At 37.3% G+C, this 13,312-nt stretch overlaps 1 protein-coding gene across 2 annotated transcripts in view; it reads right to left on the bottom strand.

Moving 5' to 3' along the window:
- RNGTT (RNA guanylyltransferase and 5'-phosphatase) overlaps positions 1-13,312 on the bottom strand; it is a 188,331-nt gene that overhangs the window by 101,492 nt on the left and 73,527 nt on the right. The window lies entirely within an intron of this gene.

Raw genomic sequence — 13,312 nt, 5'->3', positions numbered from 1 at the left:
TATTAATTAAAGTGTATCTTTACAGAAGGGCAAAGTCCAATTCTATAACGCATCCTCAATTATTCATTGTATTTGGCTATATTTATCTTAGAGATTTTCAATTTTTGATTGCTGGGAAACCAGCAACAAAGAGGCAAGAAAGGAAATGCAGTGTGATAACTGAGAGCACAGTCAGAAAACCACAGCTTATACGAAATACTTTTAAGCTAGTATACTAAAAAAAAAAATCACAAAGTTACAAAATATTTCCTGACCCATGCTAACAGCCTTAAATATGCATAAAGGAAGAGTAGGATCAAAAACTGCAGAAAATAAATTAAAAACTTAACTCCTTAAGAAGTAATTATGTAAAAAAGTTTTACATGCTCATTAAGAACCAACACATATTGAAGAATAATTGCTACATTTTCAGTAAACCAGGGAAATTATCTACTTTGCCCTAACTGCATAAGGAACACAAAGTATAAACTTCTCACTTGCTCATTACTTAAAAAGAAATTTCATGCTCTTGGGATGTAAAGTCAGTGTATAATTCAAATTGCATGAAAATCCTTTAAAAAAATTTACTCTTAAAGCTCAAAATCCTAGCTTTGATGCAGCCATCCACTCCAGATTCTAATTCAAGATATAAACAGAGAAAAGCTGTAAATGTTATTTTGTCTGTATGAATGTGTACACGTTGAAAGCACTTGATGATAACCAATAACTCAGCACTAAACAAGAAAAGTAAAAGTAAACTCCAAAGGTTCACCTCTTTAACAAATCACCACTATTTCGAACAGTTTAATTTGCGGCAACAACTGAATCATATTGTGATGAAAATTATACCAAATGACTGCATAAAGACATGGGAATTTTCTCAGTTGATAAAATTAAAAAATACATACTTTTTATAAAATACAATTTTATGGAAAGCCTTTCAGCTTGTTAATTTACTAGAAGCTCTGAAACCAATCATACCAAAAGACTAAAAATAACCTCTTTGCCAAGTTAATCATACAGAACATTTTGGCTCCAAAGACATTAAAAACACCTAATTACTGCAATGGATTTGTTCCCTATAAGAATGAAAGCAGATAATGGCAGCAATGTAAGACTGATGTTCACTAATATGATCAAGAGACTAATTATTATCCCTGAATCATTTGTAGCATTCAAAACTTGATTAATGTCAGGTCAAGTTTAACATGTGATAGGTTTTATTAGTAATGCTCAGCTATCCCACAGCCTGTCAGTTGAAGCGAGTGCCATCTGTTAGGTGTAGGAATAGCCAACAGCCACAACAAAAGCACAGTGGAAAAAACGTACTTCAGTGACCAGTGGTAAGAACTCCATAAGGGAGCTACCCTAATAATTTTAAACACACTAGACCAGAATCCAGCACAAAATGACCTGCTAAAGATAGGAAACTTGTAGCCCAAAAGGTGAGCATGCAAGGCAGGCCTCTCTCATTTTGAAGCTTGATCAAAGGAGTGTTTAGTACAACTGGATTTAGCTTCACAGACTGACCAATCTCTAGGAACAAAAATTCTCTTGCAAGAGGGATATGTATAGTTTCTTCTCTACGCTCCCTCATCATCTTTAGCAAGAATTTCTGTACAGAATCCACTGCTTTACCCTTTAAAGCATCACTCATAGTATTCAAGTACATATGGCCCTACCTAATGGCTCATGTAGCACAACACTGTTAGAAGACAATGAACCTGAAATTCATATTCCACAAAAAAATGTTTGCTGACAGTCTCTCACTTGTTCTAATTACAGATAATGACAAGAAGTCTTCTCGTAGTAGGCTCATGGTTTAATACTTCACAGGGCTTTGCAGGTGGCCAGCTTTACCAGGGGTCACTTCTCCCATTCGCAGCTCTTGCAGCGGGACAGGAGCTCTCCTGCTATCGTAAGAGCTCACCTGGGCACCCCCACTGAACCTCCATGAGCTCGGCACCAGTAACAGCGGGAGCAGCAAGGCTGAAATAACGTGAAGAGGCAACAGACAGGTGCGTGCACAGAGAGGAAGGAAGGTGACCTAATTCTACCTGGGTTGGCTCCGGCACTTACATACTCTCCTCTGGTCTAAAACTAGTTAGAAACTCAGCAGGAGCATTGAAAGAAACATTTATTTACCTCACAGCTATCACAGCTACAGCAGCCCTCTCAGATGTATTATAAATATGTTCTCATTTGATGGCTCGCTTGCATTCTAAGCGCATGAAGCTGACAGGCTCCGGATTCAGGCTGCCACTGGCAAAACTTGCAGCCTGCACTTCAGCTCCAAGCGTTCTGTTCTCTCGCTAACAGCATGATGTGTGGGGCTCCCAGACTTCGTGATGTCCTGGTGTAAAAGCCAGGTATTCTGAAGACTTGATGCTAGTAGGCCGTAGACCATAACTAGTATCATAATTCAAAGAACTGTAACTACTGTACAGTTTCTTCCTCAGCCATTTGCCCATATAATTTCATAGCCGATGACTGACAAGAACCCAAACTACAAGTGCCTTGGCATTAGCGTTCCAACTAATGATACCACTCTTCATTCACTGTCTGTTAGAAGAACAATTTCTGAAGAAAGTCTTTATTGGAGTCTATGCATTCTTTCCAGAACAGGAAGGTAATAGGAATTCCTGTTTATACTCACATCATGGGGAACAAGCAATACTTCCAAACAAGAAAGCTAAAGAGACTCATCCCTTCTATCTGCAGCCTGCTTCAAGTCACGATTGAGGCACCTCTGAAAAAACCAAGTTAATCCACACACTGGACTCTCAGAGCTTTCACAGCTCATATTAGAACTGCTGCCAGTTTCACAAGGGAGTGTTATAGTCTGCTTTTTTCATAGAGAACTTAAAGCAAGAGAAATCACATATGTCATCTTCTGAAACCTGCTTCTTAAATCTTTTCTACTACCCCTCTAAAAGATTTAAAGAAAAGCCATTTCCAGATATATGATTAACTGGAAGTTACTGTAGTCTGTGATGGGATGCAACCTCCAATACTGAGAAGGTGGAAGAACCACGCTAGCTTGATTTCATTACCCAGCCACAAGGGAAAAAATGCTGTAGTGAAGAACAATAAAGTATATTGCGGAGGTGGCAGGGAATAAAGTTTGATGGTTGTTTGTTTTTTTTTTTTTTAAATCTCTTTGGCTTTGCAGCTAATTCATTAACTGCACTCTTTAAAGATGCTGCTAACACTAGCTATATGACGCGTTCCTTAATTATTTGGATAGAGACATTTTAGAAAAACGTAGAGCACGCTGCAATAAGAGTCCCACAGAGCTATCACCAGTTTGCTGGTTCTGAGCGAACAACTCCAAAGGTCATGTACCTAATATATTCAAAACAGTACCCAAGAATAACACGAGCGCTATGTGTGTTAATGCTTAATTTGACAGCACATCTGCATTCCTGAATTCAAAATAAGCATTCGGCATTTTTCACTGTCAATCTCTTCTCAAAAACACAATCGAGAAATTGACATCAATTAACTACGATGTTTTCAAATGCTTCTTTCAAATAAGAGAAACAGGCTGCTTCAAGAAACTTTGACTTTTGTGATAGCTTCAAAATGGGAGAAACGTGGATTCCTCGAGGCCGTGAGGGAATGCCACTGTCAAACAGCAATAATATTTCATATTTATTTTACCTGATGAAGAAACAGAGCAATATATTTCATAGCTTGGCTGTTTAATTTACTATGCTCTTGCCAGTTCTCTTATTTCAGCCTGCAATTTACCTCCAGTTTTTTTCTTTTAGGGGTTGGGATTTTGTTCACGGCGCTTGCCCCACGCTCTCCTGCCTGGCAGAGCACACCTGCCTGAGACTAGAGTCCTGCTGGAGCTAGAGGAGGTTTAGTAAGTGCCACTAGCAAATTCTCTGAACTATTTACTAATGATCTACAACCTGTGACATTCCTGAATGGATGGCAGATACTCAGTAAAGTCTGTTACCCGATGTCCTCAACGGGGCAAGGTTCTCCCACTAATGTTTAGAAGCTCCCTAATACTCTGGGTTTGATCAAATACAATGTTCAAGAGTTCTTCTGATGTCAAAGGAAAAAAATGACATTGAGTTGACTGCAACAGGGACAAATACATTTGAATTTGTTCTCTAAATGATCTTCCAATGTTATAAACTTGATAAGGCTTATCTGTTATCCAACCCCTGTAAACTGCTACAACATAATCTGGTCTCTGGTTGTCAAGAACGTGGACGGGCCTGTTTTAATTAAATCAGATAATTAAGGATTGTGTTTTATTAAGCATTTCTACTAAGACTCATCAACAAAGACAAATCTGTATATATAATAATTCAATTAGACACAAAATGGATATTCAAGAACATAAAGTCTTCAGACATTTACTGTTACAATGCTTGATTCAAACTGGGCTAATTATTCCATTGGGCACTGATGCAGTGATATTAACACAAAAATTAAGATTTAACATTATATTCTGGATGTTTAAAAAGATCTGATTCTTCTGCTACGCAAGAAGCACTGAGAAGCACTGGCACTTGAGGGCTTTATTTGCTACAAAGTTGAAATTAAAACTTGCCACTGTAAGGCCATAACAGTAAAATGCTACCATTTTCTTATTTCTCAAATTTAAAGAAAAGGATTAATTTTGTACAGTAATTTTTTTGCAAAACTAGGCATATCACAGGAAAAGAAAGAGCTAGCAGGGATGTCCTATAATCTTATATCATCATAAACTGCTTTAAATTTCACTCCCATCTTTACAATTTTCTTTGTGCTTTTATTCATTTTACCTAAATTAAGCGCATGTCTCTTGAACATCATTCCAGTGTGAGAAGGCTGATGGCTTCCCTGTGGAGCTGTATTGCCAGGAGGCAGTTTGGAAAGTGACAGGCTGTGAAGTGGCACAACGGACAATATTAAACAGTTGCCCCTCAATTAATGAGTGGAGTGACCCACTTAGTCACCACAGCTGAGTCCTCTAAGTCAGAAGATATCAAATACACCAATTCAACCGCCCATACTGGGATACCAACTGGTAATTAGGTCCAAACAGATTTGCATTTTTGGTAACACACCACAAAACTGAAAGTAGAAATCACTGTTAAAGGCATTTTTCCTACTTAGAAAGGTGTATTATTTCTATTGCACAAAATACAGAAGAAGTATTTTACAAAAATGTTCAAAGCTAATTTTAAAATGTTGAAAGCTAAACTGAATATGTAGTGTTCTGATGTTTAAACTTACAATGTGCACCAAGTATAATGCTTCATCCATATGCCTTTATTTTTCCACTAGTTTCATTGTTTTCTTTCCCACACTATAGTCTGGCAAGTCAGAATTTAATTATATATTCCACATCTGAATAATTCTACATTAATTTAATCTGTACCACTAGCAATATCTAACATGGGCCACTAGTTATGAAAATAATTCTTCATGGAAATATTAGAGACTATTTATTTTAACTTCAGTAGATCATTTTGCAAAAAGTGGGAACTATAATTAATGTGTGAATATTTCTTAAACCAAGAGCAAAAAACTATTCCCCCTTTTCCCTAATCAAAATTATACTGTGCTGAAATATTGTTCTTGACCTTCAACATCACAAATAATAATAATCAAAAGCAAGTAGCCTAATCCTCTTTTGTTAACTCTAGGAAATGAACACAGATTCTTGTTCGTGAACGGGTCTCCTCAAGTGACTCCACTAGAGCAAGGAAGCTGAAGAATTTGCCATAGCAGAGTGATTTTTTTTTCCCTAGCACAAGGGAAAATCTTTTGATATAAACCAAATCTAACCAAATAACTGCAGCCTCCCTGCCCCACAGAAAGCAAAGGAAAACCCAGAGGCAGCTGGACACCCCACCAGCCCTGGCCTACAAAGTCCTTGCTACTCTCATCCTCCCACTGCCAGAAATTACATTTACCAAACAGTATCCACGTCATTCCAGTGCTGCAGCTGGTTGCATGAATTTCAAGCACAGAATCTTAAATGGCAGTAACCTACGTTCAGCTCAAGAGCCACAGTTTAGTCATCTATTTCATATTACAATTTACTCAACTTCCACTTGGTCTGGTTGGCTGTCCTTACCTTTAAAATTCACATGGTAAAATAATTTTGAAAAATCAGGCTGAAAGTACTACATGCTGGGATACAGGACAGCTGCCAAGTGAAGATTTCAAATTCTACTACAAGCATAACGTAACATCTTTGCAGCTTCTTATTCATTACTTGCTTACTAGGTTCCTCAGGTCAACCATTATTTGCATATGCAGGAAGAAAAGCACTCCAAAAAGATCTGAGTGAAGATAACCACCAGCACAAAAGCATCTAAGGGTGGAATAAGGCAATACTGCTTTTATACTTGATTTTGCATTTTTGGGGAGATGGAATAGTACAAAGTGAGGAAGGAATACATGAAGTAAGGAAATAAAAGCAAACAGAAACAAAATGGTAGAGGGGAGATAGGTTAGAACATAATTAAAAGGAGATGAGATGATAAACAGGCCAAAAACCTGGAACAGAACAGATGGAGTGAGGACTACGGTGTAGGTCAGACACCGAAGAGCGAGTGCCAACTCTGGGTCGGGAAATGCAGTATTGAAAGGTGAGCCAATTATGCTACTCCTTAAGGCACAGAAAATAAAAACAAAAATAAAAACAGAGGAAACAAGTCTTTTTGGCATTAAAAACCCTCCAGATGGTAACATTCCCCCTCCATCAAGATGCGGAACTCAAAATCTCCAATAAATAGACAGATTATTTGATACTTCTGCTGCTGCCATTGTTGCCATTGAATTCTCTCATCTTCTGCCCCATGACTGCAAACCTTCTCCACATTTGTCTGTAGGCTACATGGCAACGTAAGACAGGGCTTTGTGGTCATTTACAGTCAGTTTTGGGTTAACAGCTCTCTTGGCAGTCACAGATGAGCTATGTCCACATATTCTACCTTTTATCAGGGTTCATTTTCTCAGGCCATGCAAATATTAGCTTACAGCTGCCTCAGCTGCCTGCAAATACTTCCCACCAACAGCAGCAAGTCATGTACTTACTCAACCTCCTTCATCATCAGAGGTCCACAGCCACTTAATTTTCCAAAGCAAACCATCTTAGTAGTAGCTATGCATTTACTGGTACAAACTTTTAAACATTCCACCTTACCTAACTACAACAAAACCAGTTTCAAAAAAACCCCAAAGTAAAAATCCAAACATCAAAAAACCAGGAGAACAAAATAAGTCATCCGTCAGTTCACAGACTTGACTGAAAACTTTCAAGAAGATCCTAGACCATTTAATCTTCTAGCAGAGATTACTAGCCTTCATTCTAATCCCTCTAGGACAAGCTGTCATTTTAAAACCAGATAATAGTCTAAGAACTGACAAGTCATTGACATACAGCGTGCTAACATTTGAAAAAGGTTGTTCATTTGACCTGTATCATTGTTTAACCTTTAGCCCTATTGTTCCACTGAGAGTGATGGGCACAACTCTCCACGGGACCATGGACTGCACAGAAAGGAACATTTTTTTTTCTGCTCCTGCTAGACAGCATTTTCACTGGATAATAAGGTTCAGTGATGACACTGGGGCTGGGACTGTCCACACAAAAAAGCCTTGCAAAAGAACCATGGGTTGGTTTAGGCAATGAAAGCCAAGACTTGCATAATTTCTGGGAGTTTAATTATTTCTATGTACCTGTACCTCCTGTTTAATATACTGAAGACAATGTCCTTGTTGAAAATCCGAAAATATTTGTATAAATAAAAGGCTAATGCTCCAAGGCTAAGAATATGCAGCATATAGAGCATTAGCCTCACTGGTCCTTAAGAGTTTGGCATCAAGGAAGCCTAAAACTCACAGCTTCTTCCACAGACTGCTGCTATCCTCGCACGACAGGTGGGAAAGCTGGCAGATTTGACCATGTCATCTCCTTGAATTCAGATGCACACTAATCAATGAAAAGAAAGCAAAGCTAGGCAACAAAAGCGACCAATCATGCAAGTGCAATGACAGCAGCAAAGATTCAACATCACTCAAAAATATCTTTCTAAAAGAATTTGGAAGTTACATTAAAAGGCAAAAATCACTCACAATGTACGTGTGCTCCCACCTAACACTGTGCTTAATGATTCTTCGATTATAGAGGCAGACAAATTTAGTGATCCTGCTTTATCCATCAATATCGAAGTTCCACATGGTAACATTTTCAGAGATTCTGAGAATGTGCAACCTGTCCCCAGGTGACTGTCCCTTTCTTTTCTTCCTCTACCCGCATCAAAACATATTAAAATAACATTTAAGGCAACATAATAAAGATATACCATTGTAAAGATACAGCCCTTATTTCCAAAATCTAGTATCAACAACAAACGTCAAGGCACAACTATAAATGCTGCAGACTTTATAATTGCACTTTGAAAGTGCATTTCATTTCACAATAAATTGATTTCCAGATTAGAAAAAAAAAAAAAAACCAGCCAGTACTCTAACTCTGGTATTACAGTCTCAAATCCATAACTCTAAGAACAATTTCATTATTGGACGTATTATATAACACAGTGCAAAGTTTACTGCTGTTTCAAGTAATCACTTTCACATTTTCACTGAAAATAACTAAACCTACATGGACAACATTCATTTTTCCTGGTATAATTAAAAATTGTAGCCACTTACTCTGCTATTAAATATAAAGCTGAGACTCCTGGTCTTTTTGAGTAATCTTCCTACAATCCACCCAAGCTAACACACATTTACTGATACGTGCTATTGTTAATAAGAAGAATGGCCAATGAAGGCTTTCAATTTGGAACATTATGTCTCAACTCATGTCACAGAAAGGAACGATGGAGGGAGGCTGTGAAGGGAGAGGTCTACAATATTTACTTTTGTGAGGCTCAAACTTCATCCTGGGAACATATTTCAAAAACTGAAGTTTCTCAAAACAAAAATAAGATGTGATGTGTGGTTCTAGCTGAGGTAATTCATAATCCTTTCTATTCCAAAAAAAATTATTTCCCAAATAAAAAAAAAAAAAAAAACCCAGCCAGTACTCTAACTCTGGTATTACAGTCTCAAATCCATAACTCTAAGAACAATTTCATTATTGGACGTATTATATAACACAGTGCAAAGTTTACTGCTGTTTCAAGTAATCACTTTCACATTTTCACTGAAAATAACTAAACCTACATGGACAACATTCATTTTTCCTGGTATAATTAAAAATTGTAGCCACTTACTCTGCTATTAAATATAAAGCTGAGACTCCTGGTCTTTTTGAGTAATCTTCCTACAATCCACCCAAGCTAACACACATTTACTGATACGTGCTATTGTTAATAAGAAGAATGGCCAATGAAGGCTTTCAATTTGGAACATTATGTCTCAACTCATGTCACAGAAAGGAACGATGGAGGGAGGCTGTGAAGGGAGAGGTCTACAATATTTACTTTTGTGAGGCTCAAACTTCATCCTGGGAACATATTTCAAAAACTGAAGTTTCTCAAAACAAAAATAAGATGTGATGTGTGGTTCTAGCTGAGGTAATTCATAAGTACACTTGATCCTTTTTCTTGACCTTAAGCAAACCCCAGATATACTTCAAAAAAAAAGTCCAAGACATACTCCAAGGATTTTGATGAAACGCATTCTGACCGGTGGTATGGGTTTTGCACTTTTTCAGTCTTGAATATGCTGGTGCAATCAGAGATCCACCTTATCTGTGGCCAAAGATTGCTATGTCCATTGATCTTTCGTTGAAAATAACAAGCCTTGGGTGTGACCGGAGAAGCTACATCTTCTGTCAGGGAAATACAAGAACTGGAGGTAGGGAAGAAACCCACGCTTAAGGAAATGCACAGCTTTTCTGAGGCCACTCAAGGCTGTAAATCTTTAAGGACCTCTAGTCAAGAAAGGATCCTGTTAGATCCTTTCTAAAGAAGTAAAGATCCCGCTGTTCTTGGAGAAGAACAAGAAAAATGGCTAATTAAACACAAGGAAAAGATCTACCTAAGCAGGTCCCATTTGTCAGTCCTTTAGCATCCATTCAGCTGACACCATCTCTGGAGATGGATTAACGGATATGCTGAGTCAATCTGAATATGAACAGTCTTAGAAGCTAGAAGGAATTCCTTGTCTCCCTGCAGACCTTGCTATGCTGCACACAAAATTGGTAAACCCTGTCGAGACATTTGTCATTGATGCAAAAGAAACCCAACTTGCTCTTCCAGCTATGCTAACAAGGTATTCATTGCTATGAGTACATTTGTTGCTATAGTTGCAAAGATGACTGAGTAAACATAGGAAAGAGATCTCTTGGGCAAAGCAATACTATTTTTAAATAGTCCTCCTTCAGAACAGGGCAATGCTTCAGAACAATAGTCTATTCTGACCACATATAATGAAAAATTCTGTTCACGAAGTTGTGATGAATGTGAAGATGTAATCTCCATTTCATTATTCTAAGGATGCGTTAAAGAAACCACGCTCATCATTTCACAGAAGTAATGAAACAAAAAAATGTATTTTGAGGTAAATAAGAGCAACAATAATGCTTAGTCGAAATATTATTTTGAGAATGTATTTTTATGAATACCATTCTTTTGAGCAGATAGAGATTTCAAATATATTTTGAATCTATAATGATCTCCCTTAAACGTTTACCGATATCGCCCAAGATAAAACTCTACATCAATACTGGTAGAACTACCTAAAACCCCCTATAGTTATCATAGGGCATACAAACAATTCCTAAATATTGACATAAAACTTCTTACTTATAGAAAACAACAGTCAGATTTAAAGCCTCATTAGAAGTTTTCTGTTATAACAGTAGTATAATGAACATGTTTTACTAGATAACAAAGATTTTTAAATAAGGACAAGGATTGTTTACAACATAAAACATACATTGCACAAAAAGAAAATTTTAAAACCTATGGTTATTTCAAACCCAAAATGGAGAAAGCTTTAGAGTGTGCTCTGATTGGCGCTTAAAAAACCCCACCCCAAAACCAAACCAAAAATCACCCAGCAACAACAACAAACCATCAAAAAACCCACACCAAACCCAAATACCCCAATAAATTACAAGCATATAGATAACCCTTGTCTCAAAGATATTTTTAAGGTGACGATAACCTATTAGGGTGAGAATTTGTTGACTGAACTGCATTTGCAATATAATAACCTCAAATGCAGGTTGCAGTGTCCTTGAAGTTTTACCTAGTACCGCAGACTTACTGGTATCTTCAAATACTGTCTTTTAAAAGATTGAGATAAGTAACAAAAACCAAAGAGATAGCCACGCTTCACACTTTCAGATGCCCCGCTCTCTCAAACCACGCAAGTCACCACTGTATCTGTTCCAAGGGTATAGTCACCGCTCATAAAAAAGCAGCAAAACTCTCAGAGGAAAAGGAACCCTCAGAGAAAGAAAATGTTCAATAAAGTGTAGCACAAACAGCCATTGACTTTTACTCACTCTAACTGGGGGGAAAGTTAACGGACAGAAAGAAGCCTAGTTAAAAAAATAATCTTTCAAAACATATAGTTCGGTAAAACCCAGGATATTAATCTTACTTGCTTTATTTTCCTACCAATTTGATCTAATATATGCACAGAGTAGATAAACCATAAATGTTTCAAATGCTTAACGTAAGAGAAAAATAACACTGGCTATTGGCTCTGCACTGCCACTAACTCTGCCCCTCCTGCTCCCTGTGTGTATATCCAACTGCTGCATACAGAAATATTCTTCACAAAAATGAACAAAATTGGCCAGATAACTGCTTCATTCCATAATTCACAAGTTAATCAAACCTGGTGGTAAAGACAAGGACAGAACAAAGAAATCTTGTCCGAGCATTAGTGTCAAAAGCAATTACAAGTCTACTACGAAAGAAATTCTAGCCATGTACATTTTCCCCTCACCAACATATGTGATGCTTTACTGCTGGGTAATAAGACAGTCAATGTCTTAAAGAGTTTATGCTCAGAGCTTTGAGAAAGGCAGAGAAAGACCAGCAAATAACACCATTTCCCTGACGACTTTAAAAAGTGCCAGTCAGAATTGTTAAAATCCAATACATTGGAATGCACACGGACAATTCAGAAATCTCCTTTAGAGAGTAAAAAGAAAGCCATTGCGCGTAATTTTAATTTCCAAGGTTTTGGGAAGCAGGGGATCATTTCAATAATCATGTGCTGGAAATTAGATTTAACTAGCATGAGATTTATTTACAGATGTGTTTAACCTAGAAATTTTTCTAGTAATGCTTCCAACTATGCTCTTCCTGTGATTTTTAAATGAGGTTAAATAACCCAGAACTTCAGAACACTTCAAGAAACTATACGTTTAGGCAAGAAACCATTTTTAAGACATGTTCCTTTTGTTCTAATTTCTTTCAATTTCAAGCTCAAACTTAATGTGTCCTAGACAAACAGACTTTTTTTGCCCCATGAAAAATTTACTCCAAATTTACGATGTTGATCTTAAATAGACAACCCAAAAATGCAACACCACAAATACGGAGAAATGATCAAAACATTTAGAGTGCTTTATCCACAGAAATTTCTCATTGAATGGTTCATGACTTAAACTTTCCAAAGGCTGCTGCTCTCTGCCAGTTTTTTTTTAAAGTCCAGTTTATGCCTCATCTCTTTATTCACTTTTCACCTCTTGGTTAGCCAAAATACCATTATTGCTCCTCTTGGGGCGAGGTTCATTACCTGCTACAGGATCAAGGAAATGACAAAAGCAAATGGAAGCTGACAATTTGATGTTCATTGCTTTGTGTTGATGAGACACAGGACTATTTCTAACAGCAGTGCTGAGAAAAATGGGTTCCTCTAGAAGAAAGTGTTATCCAGGAGCCATTTAATTCACAGAAGAGAATAAAAGTATTTTACAGAATGTGTCTATACTGAAGAAAAGAGTGCACAATGAAAGATAGGAACTCATATACATATCTGCAAGTCATATGAATTATTTCAGAAGACCTAGGGCAGTATTTTAATATGTAAAATGTGGAGACATTAACAAGAATGGGCTCTTAGTAATCACCGCTGAACATGAAGTGGGAGTTCAAGCACAAGTCATGATTCTTATACTATGGCCAAATAGGGACTGGAAGTAAAAAGAACATTATATTCTTACCTATGAAGGAGGATAGTGTAAACAACATAGCTCTCAGACATTCCCTGGAGCTCAGAGACATTTCAGACCTAAAGCTATTAACTTCGGTATCATCATTCAACATTACGAACCTAAAGAATTAGGCTATGCCAAAGTACAGGTTTTAAACATGGGAAAACAGTAATTCAGAAGGAA

Source organism: Egretta garzetta, unplaced genomic scaffold, assembly GCF_000687185.1.
Source record: "Egretta garzetta isolate BGI_Z169 unplaced genomic scaffold, ASM68718v1 scaffold430, whole genome shotgun sequence".
Lineage (NCBI taxonomy): Eukaryota > Metazoa > Chordata > Aves > Pelecaniformes > Ardeidae > Egretta > Egretta garzetta.
The sequence above is the reverse complement of the archived record's forward strand: the minus strand, read 5'-3'. Positions and strand labels throughout refer to the sequence as shown.